Raw genomic sequence first — 13953 nt, 5'->3', positions numbered from 1 at the left:
TGAACACAGACAGCTAGCCTCACTGAACTTCAATTTGCTTCTCTGTAACAGATAGAAATAATAGCAACCTCAGAGTTTTTGGTGGATATCAAAGACTACTGCTCTTGGTAACTGACAAATTGTGATATTCACTACCTGCAGGCTATGGTTATTCTGACCCCAAATCCCATCTTTAGAGGGATTCTTGCTTAATAGCTATTTTCTATGTTGAGAGAACCAAAATATTTGTAATATTTTTAAAGACTATGAAACTCTGAATTTGTTTAGTAACAGTAAGATATTTCCTATTACTTTCTCGTCTATAAAATGGGGATAATAACAGCATCTACATTATAGTACGGTTGTAGAAATTTGCTGAACAAATACAAACAGACTTCTAAAAAGAGCACAGGGCATATGATAATCACTCAATAAATATTCTGTTATTATTAACATTGCATAATCAAGGTCCACAGGCAAGCATTTGGCAACAACAGGGACTAATAGAGAAAATAATCTGTTGTTTTCATTACATGAGGTTAGTTGGTTTTCTCCAGTGAACAATCTCCAAGATATTGGATAGGAACATGGACTGAAGATTTGGCCAGCATAAGAAATAATTCCTCTCCTTATTTTACTGTTCACTCCATAAACATGTTTTCTAAAAACTTCCAGACATGGTATTTAATGGGTGTCAGCCCAGTGATATTAAATTTGTAAGAAAAATGGAATTTCTAGGGCTGGGGATGTGGCTCAAGCGGTAGCGCGCTCACCTGGCATGCTGGCATGTTTGCGGCCCCGGTTCGATCCCCAACACCACATACAAACAAAGATGTTGTGTCCGCCCAAAACTAAAAATAAATATTAAAATTCTCTCTCTCTCTCTAAATAAAAATGGAATTTCCAATTAGAAGAAGAAATTAAAGACTAATGAAGACAAAGATTTGCAAAGATAATTTATTTATAAACTTAAGTACTGTTTTGAATGTGCTACACAGCGTTCTAAGTGATTCAACAATACTAACTAACTCAGTAATCATAATAAGTGATTGTGGTAGCCTTTATTACTATTTCTACTTTACATATGGAAAAACTGAGGCATAAAAGTGTTAAGCAAATTTTTGAGGTGGCACTAATGTATTTAAAATTGCTAATATATTTAAAATTGATTTGTATACAAGTAGTCTGGATCTAGGACTTTTGCTCTTAACCACTAACAGGGTTCCTTAAGAAACATTTGAATCCAGAAACTTTCTCCAATATAGTTTTTTTTTTTTAATTTTGGTCAGTATCCCACTGTTTGGTCTCTTGACTCACAAGACTCATGGTATGGGCTCTATCTCATGTGAGGACACTTATTTTATTTTCTTATTATTTGGCCAGGCAAGTGTTCTTCATAGGAAGCACCCAGGTTTGAAAATACAAATCCTGGTCTTGCTTTGCTTGCTTTATGACTTCTATCTATTCCACTGTCTTCCATCATGCATTGTTTTTTTGTGCAATTCACAGGGAGATTCTATGGTTAAACAAGTCTGAACAAAGCTGAGTAAGCCAAACCAACTTACTAGAATTTTTAATTGAGAGGACTACTCAAATATTTTAATACGCTGTATATACTGGGATTCTCCACCCAGGGATATAACAAACATTATTTCACAAAATTATTTTGATTAGAACTCTTTCTTTATGGAAAATATCACATAGCCAATGCTTTGAAAAGAAAAAGATTTTCAAAATGCTCTGCATTTTACTCTGGGGCAAATTTTCATTTTTATGGAGAGAAGAATATTTTTACTATTTTACTTAAATGAAAAACAGCTATAAAAATAAAGAAAATAGTTTGCATTTGTTTCAACTTTGATTCATAGCTATATTTTGAACTATAATCTGATAAAATACCTATAAAATTTCTTATTAGGAAGCTGAAAGATGAGTTAGAAAACCAGATTGAAATCCATGTTCAAATCAACATAGTGTGTATTCTTGCAAGTTTGTGGTTCATTTCTTATTGGCAGGAAATCTTTATTACTAATCTTTGTATCCCTTGTGCCTAGCAGAGTTCCTTACACAGATAAGTAGGGATGGAAAGAAACAAGCATGACAAGCTTTTCCAGAGAAACCCCAAGGAGGATTGTTCCCTGGGAATGACATCAATATTCTTTTTCTGGAAACAATGAGAATCTTTTGTAATACAAAATACACAGTTTTTGGACCAAAAGAAAGTGTGATTGTTAACCAAATACAGAAAAAATGTAGTTGCTTTCATTGGTAAGAAAAAAATGATTTTTGAAGATCTGCATACGAGTATTTAAAATATCATGTTTTGGGTTTGTCATTTTTCCTGCGTTTCTTAAAACTGCAAAATAATTCCTACTCAAAGAGGACATTTTAAAAATTCAAGCAATTCTCCAGTTGTAATGTGACTATTTTTGTAACTGAAATATCTTTTTTAAATTCAGAAACTCCAGTCATGTTGTACTGAATTTTGATAAGCAATATCAAAGATTTGTTTAACAAGTTGTATTGTCTGCTATATAATCATCCACTCTTTTTCTCTCATCAAAGTTCGATATTTCATTGGTCCTTGAGATAGCAGTCAACATCTTGCACCCGGTCATGTTAATTCAGACCATCAAAGAAATAATCTTGGATTTTTGGAAAATGTGCTTAGCCATTTTGTGAGTCACAAAAAGAGGTAGAACTTTGATTTTATTTATATAAGTTATCTCATAGATTATTGCCTTTACATCATGGAGACCCCAAGATATCCTAGTTCATTATTACCAATGCTATACAGATCAATATTCAATATTTGAAAACTAAAACTTTTGGGGCAGTTTTACCTCTGTAGGTTATCTGAGAAATATATATGACTGTTAACTTGTGTGACTATAGGAGACAGTAGGTGTCAAAAGTGTGCAGCAGCTGTCCTAAGGTGAATAAATCCAGGCAGATAGTATTGCTCCTGAAAATACCCAGGGAAGGGATAAATGTTGTCTAGAACTTGGGAAGAAAATGCTTTCTTCTAAGCTCCAATTTGAAGTCTGGAGTCTGCCTCTGTTGCCTGCTAACATGCAGGCCCAGGCACTTAGTTCTATTTTAATTCCTTTTCTTCAACATACTGACTTGTTCTGTTATATTTAGATATGACATAAATATAACTCCTCCACAATGGTGGAACACAGGATTCATTGGAAATATTACTTTTTTGCTATGTATCCTTTTCTTTTCTCTCTCTCTTTCTGTCTTTGCCCACTGTCATGTTCACAATTGCTCAAAGATTTTTTTTTTCTCCACAAATAGTTTTTCAGTATGTAATTCTTTGGCATTATACTATTAATGATGATGACACCTACTCAGACATTAAATATCTGTGACCAATTACTGGCTTAACAAAGTGTATAAGAATTTCAAATACTTGGTTGTTTTTTATTCATTTTAATGCCAATTGTAAGACTTTAAAAATAATTACCTGTTATATATATATATATATATATATATACATATATATCATGAAATCCCCAGGATAAAAGCAAATCTCTTCCAAATGCAACTTACTCTCTTAATGAAGATGATATTTACTTGAGATTTCTTTCATATAGCCTTTCAAAAAATATAACCATTACTTTTAATTTTTTCAAATATTTTTTAGTTGTTGATAGAACTTTTATTTATTTATTTATATGGTGCTGAGAAAAGAACCCAGTGCCTCACACATGCCAGGCAAGTGCACTACCACTGAGCCACAGCTCCAGTCCCTATCCATTACTTTCATGTAGACAGATTTTAGAAGATATCAAAATAAAGTGAAAAATTCAGTAACAAGTATGTAATGGTTTATAATATTAACTTCAATTATACACAGTAATTCTAGGATTATACACTATAATATATATAATATATATATACATATATATCATGAAATCCCCAGGATAAAAGCAAATCTCTTCCAAATGCAACTTACTCTCTTAATGAAGATGATATTTACTTGAGATTTCTTTCATATAGCCTTTCAAAAAATATAACCATTACTTTTAATNAATATATATATATATATATATATATATATATATATATATATATATATATATATGATTTTTATATATGAACACAGAGTAAACTATATATAATATATATTATATATATGTATGAACATAGAGTAACTTTAGATATTGAATTTAGACTTTATTTTGAAGGTAATGGAAAAATTTAAAAATAAAAGTAAAAATAAGGTACTACACATTTTATAGAATTTTTGATGTTCAATCTGGGATTAGTAGACATTTCAGGGAATAGAACCAAATGGTCAAGACAGTTTAACAGAAGTAGACTTTCATATGGTCCAGACTGGAGTTATGGGACAGACATCATAATATAAGTTGTTACTATATTCATAAAGAAAAACATGAGAGAGAGGAAAACATGGAGAAAGAGAACTGGCCTATATTGAAAAGTTCATAGAAATAGGATATGTGAGAAATATAATAATGGGAATAAAAACTTGCCAAATTTATTATAACAGCAAATGTATTCTGCAGAAGAGGCTAATACTAACTTGGAAGGCAGGTCAATAAAACATTTGCGAATCCACATACATGGAGGGAAAAATGCATGAAGATACACAAAAGAGTGAAAGGGGACTTAATATACATGTAACTGAAGTCAGAGAAGGAGGACAAAAAGGAAGTGGGGCAAGACTAATATTACAAAAGTAAGTGATTGAGATCAGTTTCTTAGAACTGATATAGTTATAATTCAAAGATTCCTTTGAACTCTAAGAGAAAGTGTGAAGAATAGTTCTGGGCACAGAATAGTAAAATCTACTTAAAAACATACACAACAAAAATTGAAAACCTTAGCAGCAAACAGAGGAGAGACACATTACCTTCAAAGAAACATCAATGAGACTGACAGCTGACTCATCAAAGGAAGTGATAAACCAAGGACAACAAATTGCATTGCTAAATTGCTGAAAACAAGTAACTGCCAACATCAGAGTCTACACAGATCAAGTTAATCTTTAGTAAATAACATAAAACAGTCATTTTTAATGTAAAATAGACAAAGATTGAGATTATTTATTGTCAGCAGACACACACTTCAATAAATATCAAAAAGTGCTCTTCCCACAGTAAGAAAACAATCTCAGATGGCATCACAGAAATGTTGAAAGGGAAAAAGTGTCTCAGAAATGGTAAATAATGGGAAACAACTACTCAAATTTTGAGTATGTTACTTAGACTTTAGTCAGGAGTTGGAAAACAGACAAGTTAAATAAGAAAAATTTAACTTAGAATTATTTGCTAATTTAAAGGTAACTAAATACTAAAAGGAGTGTGTTAGTCAGCTTTTTGTGTCATGACCAAAATACCTGAACAGAACATCTTAGAGGAGTAAAAGTTCATTTTGGGTCATGGTTTCGGAGATTCAGTTCATGGTCAGTCAAGTCCATTGCTCTGGGGCCAAGGTAAGACAGAGCATCATGATGGAAGGGCATGGCACAGGAGTGCTACTCACCTCATAGTGGCAGGGAAGCAGAGAGAGAAAGGAGAAGGGGCTATAGGGAGGATTAACCCTTCTGAGATACCCCACCCCTACCGCCATGCCCTATCTGCCTACAGTTACTACTTAGTCCATTCAAACTGGATGGACTGATGAGGTTATAGCACTCATAATTCAATCATTTCACCTCTGAACATTCTTGTATTAACATAGGAGCTTTGGGGGAATACCTCATATCCAAGCCATACCATATGGGGGTGGGCATAAAAGGATATGAGGTTTATAAGCAGCCCATGCACACAAAGGAAAAACAACATAAAACAGCTGATAGTTCTAGGCCATGGGAGAATGGGGTAGCTTTTCTCCCCAAAGGTAAGATTTAGTATCCTTTAAGGAGGGCACAGGAGCATGCTGCCTCAGAGGCATAAAGAAAGATGTCAGAGGGAGCAAGCCAGAACTGGTCATCTTGTCTTTTCTGGAAGGTGTGTGCAGACTAGACATGATATATGGAAAGAGACCTTTTAAAGTGGAGAAAATTGCCCATGAGTGTGGCCAGGGCCACTGTGCAAGTAACCTACCGGGACTTTTCTCACTAGAAGTCATTGGGTGGAGAGAAAAGAACTCTGCCTGGGGTTCCAAAAAGCACAACTGGAGCTCTTAGAAATGGCCTCTGATTAAGGAAAGCAAGGTCTAAAGAGGGGGTTGAAACTGAACTGTGAGGTTAGCAAGGCACCCATACAAATGAAAACATGCTGACACCACCCAGGATAAAAGAGCTCCCTGCTGTTTTTGGTCTTATATATTTTTTTTTTAAGTCTCAGCTCCTTCAGGTCCTGGAGATGGCAAGAAGAAAAGTCCAGAGGATGCAGCTTGAGCATGACCAAGCAGACAATAATAACTTGAGGCTCTAATAATTTGATGATTGTCTCACTGATAATATGCCCTGTGTAGTTTAACAATACATGCCATTGCAAATGCATATTAAAACATTGTAAAATCTGGGAGTGAAGTAAAAGAGTTCTGGGTCATTATTTTATCTACAAAAGGAAAAAAAGTAGCAAGGTAGAATGTACTAAGTCAAGGATATTTATTGTTATCCCTAAGGAAACCATTAGAAGGGTAATAAAAAACAGTGTGGTTAAAAAGGTCAATAGGGAAGTAAATAATGAAACAACCTCAATCCAACAAATCTGAGGAAAGAGAGAGAAGAGAAAAGAAGAGATGAAACAAAACAACAACAATATATATGTATATACATCGGTGTATATATATTACACCAAAACCCAAATAACTTGATGCCTAGTTAAATAAATATTTTAATACTGGAATGAAAAATATAGACTGATTTAAATGGAGAAAGATAAATGATATAAATTTCCACCAAGAGAAAGCCAAGCAGGACAGACTAATAGCAGATAGTTTGGACTTGAAGGCAAGAAGCTATTACTAGAAACAAAGAAGAATTTTCACAATAATTATATTGTTAATCCAATAAAAACATAGTACTAAATTATTTGTATACAGTTAAAATGTGAATCCAAAATATCCATACCCAAAACTGGAATAATTATAAGATAAATAGAAAAGCCCATAATTATATCCAGAGGTTTTATCATATCTCTGTCACTGAGAAAAAAACAGACTAAAATAATTTAGTAAAGGACAGAAGATTTACACACTATGAATAACAAAATATTCTAATTTAAATGTTTAAAGAACATGAACAAATATAGACAACATATTATATTCAAATATGCATGGAACATTTACCAAAAATGATAAATCAATATGCTACATAGCAAGTCTCAAGATAATTCAGAGAATTTCCTGACTACGGAGAACTTAAAATAGTGCTTAATAATAATAAAGATAGCTAGAAAATCCCCAAATGCTTTAAAGTTAATCTATACACTTGTAAATAATCCTTGGGTTACTTAAAAATGAAAATTAAAATATATTTTGAATAAATTATATTAAAATGCTACTTATGAGACCATATGGGGTGGTTAAAGAGAAATGTTTATATATAAATTCATAAATTTGGGAGTAAGCATGCTAAAAATTAATGATTATATGCATTCATCTCAAAGAACTACAAAAAGAACAAAATCATCTCAAAATATGGAAAAACTGGGAGGAATAGATGAACTCTAGATAGGGCAGAGGGGTAGGAGGGGAAGGGGGGGCATGGGGTTATAAATGATGGTGGAAAGTGATGATCATTATTATCCAAAGTACAGGTATGAAGACATTGCTATGAATATACTTTATATACAACCAGAGATATGAAAAATTGTGCTCTAATGTGTAATAAGAATTGTATGGCATTCCACTGTCAAATATAAATTTAAAAAATGAAAAAAAAGAAAAACAATATGGAAAAATAAATAATGATAGTATAAGCAAAATTCAGTGTAATAAAACAGACATAAAAGAAAGGGGATAAAAAAGTTGATTCTTTGTAAAAACAAATAAAATATTTGCTCTTTTGCAAGATTGACCAAGGGGGGAAAAAAGAAAGAAAACGAACAAAAACAATTTCAGGAATAGAAAGGGAGAAATAATCACATGTTCTACAGATATAAAAAGAGTAAAAAGAGAATATTATGAAAACTTTATTCCAACAAAATTGCAATTTATATAAAATGGAAATTTCTTGCAAAACAATTTAACAAAAGTAAAATGAGAAATTTCAATGGCCTTATGCTCATTGAAAATATTTAATCCATAACAGGCCTTCCCAAAATCCTGACCCAGATTATCCCACCAGTGAATGAAACAAATTCTTTCTTTTCTGATGTAACTAGTATCTTACCCAAGGTTTTGCAGAGGATACAACAAAGATTATACTTCCAAAGATGTTCTTTGAGACCAGTATAATGTTCAAAACAAAAATCAAAAAGGGAATCACAAGAAAAATAAGTTACAGATTAGTTGCAAAATTAAAAAATATATATCAACAAACATAATCTAACAGTACACAAAAAGAGTGACACATTATAACCAAGACAAGTTACTTCCAAGAATGCATGTTTGATTTATCATTAGACAAGCAATGAAAGTAATTTACCATATAAGGTAAATTAAGGAGAAAAACCAATGATCACATCAATACATAAGGCAGAAACACCTAATAAAATTCAAAAGCCATTCGTGACAAAACCATTAACAAACTAAAAACACATAATGGTAATCTATAAAACTTCTATAACGAAAAAAATATATCTAATAGTGAATTCTGAAGTTTCTTTCTATAGGAACAAGATAAGGATGTGTACTCTTGAAGCCAGATTTAAAGATAGGCAGTTAGTGTAGGTAAATCTGGTCTAATATCAAGTCCAATAAAGAAAATGGAGACCTTATAGAAAATGGAGTCCATAAAGACAATGGAGTTCCATCTGAGACTGGGAAAAACCAGAACAACAACTGGGGAAATTGAAATGTTAATGTCCCCAAGTCCTAAAGAACTGTTAATGAAGTAGCTCCCAGCAAAACAGGGAGGTGCCAATCAAACCACCCTAGGCCCTCCTTGCCCTGATCACTCCACCCTGCCCCACCTGTTTCCCACCTTGTGGCCTTCCCACCTGCATCCCCCATCACATGCAGGATAGAGGGAAATAAAGTACAGGAATGTGGGAGGACAAAATAGACCTTAGATATAAAAGAGGGAAGATCTCCCCTTTCCACGAATTCTGACTGTCGGGTTTCTTTCTTCTTCTGGGTATCTTTCTTCTTCTGAGGAAGTCTTTTCTGCTATCCTTTAATAAAGCCTTTCACTTTCCACTCTACACTTACCTCCGTGTGCTTCTCTGGTATTATACTTCAGCCTTTGGAGAAGCAATGTCTTCTTACTATAAACAGGGTTTACACTCTTGCCACTTTTTTCAATAGCAATCTGGAAAGCAAGCTATTCCAATAAAGTAAGAAACAAATAAAAAATAAAGCCTGGAAAGAAGTAAAATTCTCATTATACAGAGTAGTCATATTATGGATATAGAAAAATTAAATTGAATTACATATAAATGATTAAAACGGGTGAATGAATTTAACAAGGTCACTGAATACAAATTCAAAGCAAAATTGTATTTCTAATCACTATTAATAAACTAGAAAATGGAACTGAACAAGTATCTTTAAAAATTATTTTTTAAAATGTAAGATATCTAAAAGTAAGTCTAATATAAGACCCTCTACATATAAAACTACAAAATATTGAGAAAGCTCAAAGTTCTAAATAAACGAAGGAATATTAAGCATTCATGGACTGGCAAACTCAATGTGGTAAAGGTATAACTTCTTCAAAAATTAATCTACAGAGTCAATACAGTTCCAATTGAAATTCTAAGAGGATTTTTGTTTAGTGGTGGGAGCAGGGGGTAAGCTAGTAGTAGAAACTGAACCAATTTTAAATGTTTATGGAAATCTAAAAAACCTAGAATACGGAAGGCAATATTTTAAAAAGAGCAAAGTTGGTTGAGGATTTATACTTTCAGATAAAAATTTATTATATGGTTACCATGATTACAATTGTGTTGATACTGGAGAGAGCAAGGAGGCTGACAAAACAAAGTTTAGGAAAAAACCCACAAAAGTGAAAGTGTGATACAGTGGGGAAAGGGTGACTTTATTTTCATGGACTTTTTGTTTATTGTGTTAAGATATGCATAACAGATGTGTTCAAGTGTGCAGTTCAGCGGTGGTAAATAGGTCCACAGTGTTGAGCAGCCATCATCACCATTCATCTGTATAACTCTATTTTCCTCACATTTTTAAATGATATATTATAGTTGTATATAATGGTGGGAATTATTATAACATATTCATATATACACACAACATAACAATATAATTCAGTCAGTTTCCCTCCCTAGCACTTCCGCCTTTCTGTCCTCCTCCCTCCCCCTAGTCCCTTTCGTCTATTCTGCTGATTCCTTTAATTTTCATAAGATTCCCCTACATCTTTCTTTTCCTTTTTCTCTCCCTAGCTTCCAATGATGTTTTAGTGGACCACACTGGATGATTCCTGGATGGTTTGGTTTAATTATAGAAACAGTAGGAGACCTAATCTTTAATTTGCATCATAGATGCATTTTAAAATCTAATTTGTAGATCTAAATGTGAAATTTAAAATAATAAACCTAAGAGATATCATAAGAAAATATTTTTGTGGACTTGAGAAATTTAAAGAATTTAAAAATAGGAAAGTTAAAAACATTTGACAATGAAATAAAAACCTTCTATGATAAATAAAAGGTAAAAGAATTTAGAGCAAGAAAGCCTGCATTACAGAATATTCTTGGCAAAATATTCCATGAGGAAGAAATGAAACAACAATGCGAATCTGCAAAATGAAGAACTACAATAAAGGAAAAGCCAACCAAAGGAGAAACCAAGTCAAGCTAAATACCAAAAACACACAAAATGACTAGTAACACAAATCATATCTCAATAATAACCCTAAATGTTAATGGCCTAAACTCACCAATCAAAAGACATAGGCTGATAGATTGGATTTTAAAAATGACCCAACAGTATGTTGCCTTCAAGAGACTCATCTCATAGGAAAAGACACCCACAGACTGAAGGTGAAAAGTTGGGAAAAATCATAGCACTCACATGGACTATGGAAGCAAGAAGGGGTTTCCATCCTCATATCAAATAAAGTAGAGTTCAAGACAAAGTTAATCAAAATCATAAAGAAGTATATTTCATACTGCTTAAGGGAAACATTTATCAACAAGACATAACAATAATAACTTTATATGCCCCAAACAATGGAGCATCTACCTTCATCAAACAAACTCTTCTCAAGTTCAAGAGTCAAGTTGACCACAACACAATAATTCTGGGTGATGTTAACATACCTCTTTCACCACTGGATAGATCTTCTAAACAAAAGCTAAAGAAACTATAGAATTCAATAATACAATCAATAACTTAGACTTAACTGACATATATAGAGTATATTTTCCATCAACAAGCCAATATACTTCCTTCTCAGCAGCACATGGCTTCTTCTCTAAAACAGACCATATATTATGCCACAAAGCAAATCTTAGTAAATACAAAAAAGTAGAGATACTACCTTGCATTCTGTCAGAACACAATGGAATGAAATTAGATATCAATGATAAAATTAAAAATAAAAGATACTTCAATACCTGGACACTAAATAATATGCTATTGAATGAACAATGGGTTGTAAAAGATATTGAGGAGAAGATTAAAAAATTCTTAGAGGTAAATGAGAACACTGATACAACATATTGAAATCTCTGGGACACTATAAAGGCAGTTCTAAGAGGAAAGTTCATTGCATGGAGTTCATTCCTTCAAAGAAGAAAAAGTCAACAAATAAATGAGCTAACATTACATCTCAAAGCCCTAGAAAAAGAAGAATAAATCAACACCAAAAACAGAAGACAGGAAATAACTAGAATCTGAGCTGAAATCAATGAAACTGAAACAAAAGAAACAATTGAAAAATTTGACAAAACAAAAAGTTGGTTCTTTGAAAAAAATAAATGAAATTGATAAGCCATTAGCCATGCATGTTAATGAAGAGAAGGACATAGAAAACTCAAATTACTAACATGCATGATGAAAAAGGAAATATTACAATGGACACTACAGAAATACAGAAGATAATCAGAAATTATTTTGAAAATTTGTACTCCAATAAAATAGAAAATACTGAGGGCATTAACAAATTTCTAGAGGCATATGAATATGCCCAAACTATGTCAGGATAATCTACATGATTTAAGCAGATCAATTTCAAGCAAAGAAATAGAGGATACCATCAGAAGCCTACCAACCAAGAAAATCCCAGGACCGGATGGATGTATAGCTGAGTTCTACAAGACCTTCAAAGAAGAAATAATACCAATACTTCTCAAACTATACCATGAAATAGAAAAAGAGAGAACACTTCCAAACACATTCTATGAGGCCAATATCACCCTGATTCCAAAACCAAAGACAAATGAAAGAAAGAAAACTTCAGACCAATATCTCTAATGAATATAGATTCAAACATTCTCAATACAATTTTGGCAAATCAATTACAAAACATATCAAAAAGATAGTGCACCACGATCAAGTAGGGTTCAACCCAGGGATGCAAGAATGGTTTAACATACAGAAATCAATAAATGTAATTCATCACATCAATAGACTTGAAGATAAAAATCATATTATCATCTCAATTGATGCAGAGAAATCATTTGGTAAAATACAGCATCCCTTCATGTTTAAAACACTAGAAAAACTAGGGATATCAGGAATATACCTCAACATTGTAAAGGCTATCTCTGCTAAGCCCCATGCCAACATCATTCTAAATCAAAGACAAATTGAAAGCATTCCCTCTATAAACTGGAACAAGATGGGGATGCCCTCCTTCACCATTTTTATTTAACAAAGTTCTTGAAAATCTAGCCAGAGAAATCAGACAGCCAAAATAAATTAAAGGGATACAGATAGGAAAAGAAGAACTCAAATTATCATAATTTGCAGACAATATGATTCTATACTTAGAAGACCCAAAACATTCCACCAGAAATGTCCTAGAATAAATAAATGAATTCAGCAAAGTAGCTGGGTATAAAATCAACACCAATAAATCAAAGGCATTTCTATACATCAGTGACAAATCTTTTGAAAGAGAAACTAGAAAAACCAACCCATTTACAATAGGCTCAAAAAAAAAAAAAACCACTTGGGAATAAACTTAACAAAAGACGTGAAAGACCTCTACAATGAAAACTACAACACACCAAAGAAAAAATTGAAAAAAGATCTTAGAAGATGGAAAGATCTATCTAGTTCTTGGATAGGCAGAATTAATATTGTCAAAATAACCATACTACCAAAAGCACTATACAGATTCAATGCAATTCCAATCAAAATCCCAATGATATTCCTCATAGAAATAGAAAAAGCAATCATGAAATTCATCTGGAAAAATAAGAGACCCAGAACAGCTAAAGCAATCCTCAGCAAGAAAAGTAAAGCTGATGGCATTTATTCTAGACCTTAAACTATACTACAGAGCAATAGTAACAAAAGCAGCATGATATTGGCACCAAAATAGACCTGTAGACCAGTGGTACAGAATAGAAGACACAGAGACTAACCCACATAACTAAAGTTATCTTATATTAGACAAAGGTGCCAAAAACATACATTGGAGAAAATGTAGCCTCTTCAGCAAATCGTGCTGGGAAAACTAGAAATTCACATGTAACAAAATGAAATTAAACCTCTACCTCTTATCATGCACAAAACTCAACTCAAAATGTATCAAAGACCTAGGAATTAAACCAGAGACCTTACACCAAATGGAAGAAAAAGTAGGCCCAAATATTCATAGTGCTAGATTAGGTCCCAACTTCCTTAATAAGACTCCTATAGCACAAGAATTAAAACCAAGAATCAATAAATGGGATAGACTCAAACTAAAAAGCTTCT

Source organism: Marmota marmota, unplaced genomic scaffold, assembly GCF_001458135.2.
Source record: "Marmota marmota marmota unplaced genomic scaffold, marMar, whole genome shotgun sequence".
In the NCBI taxonomy this organism is placed as follows: Eukaryota; Metazoa; Chordata; class Mammalia; order Rodentia; family Sciuridae; genus Marmota; species Marmota marmota.
The sequence above is the reverse complement of the archived record's forward strand: the minus strand, read 5'-3'. Positions refer to the sequence as shown.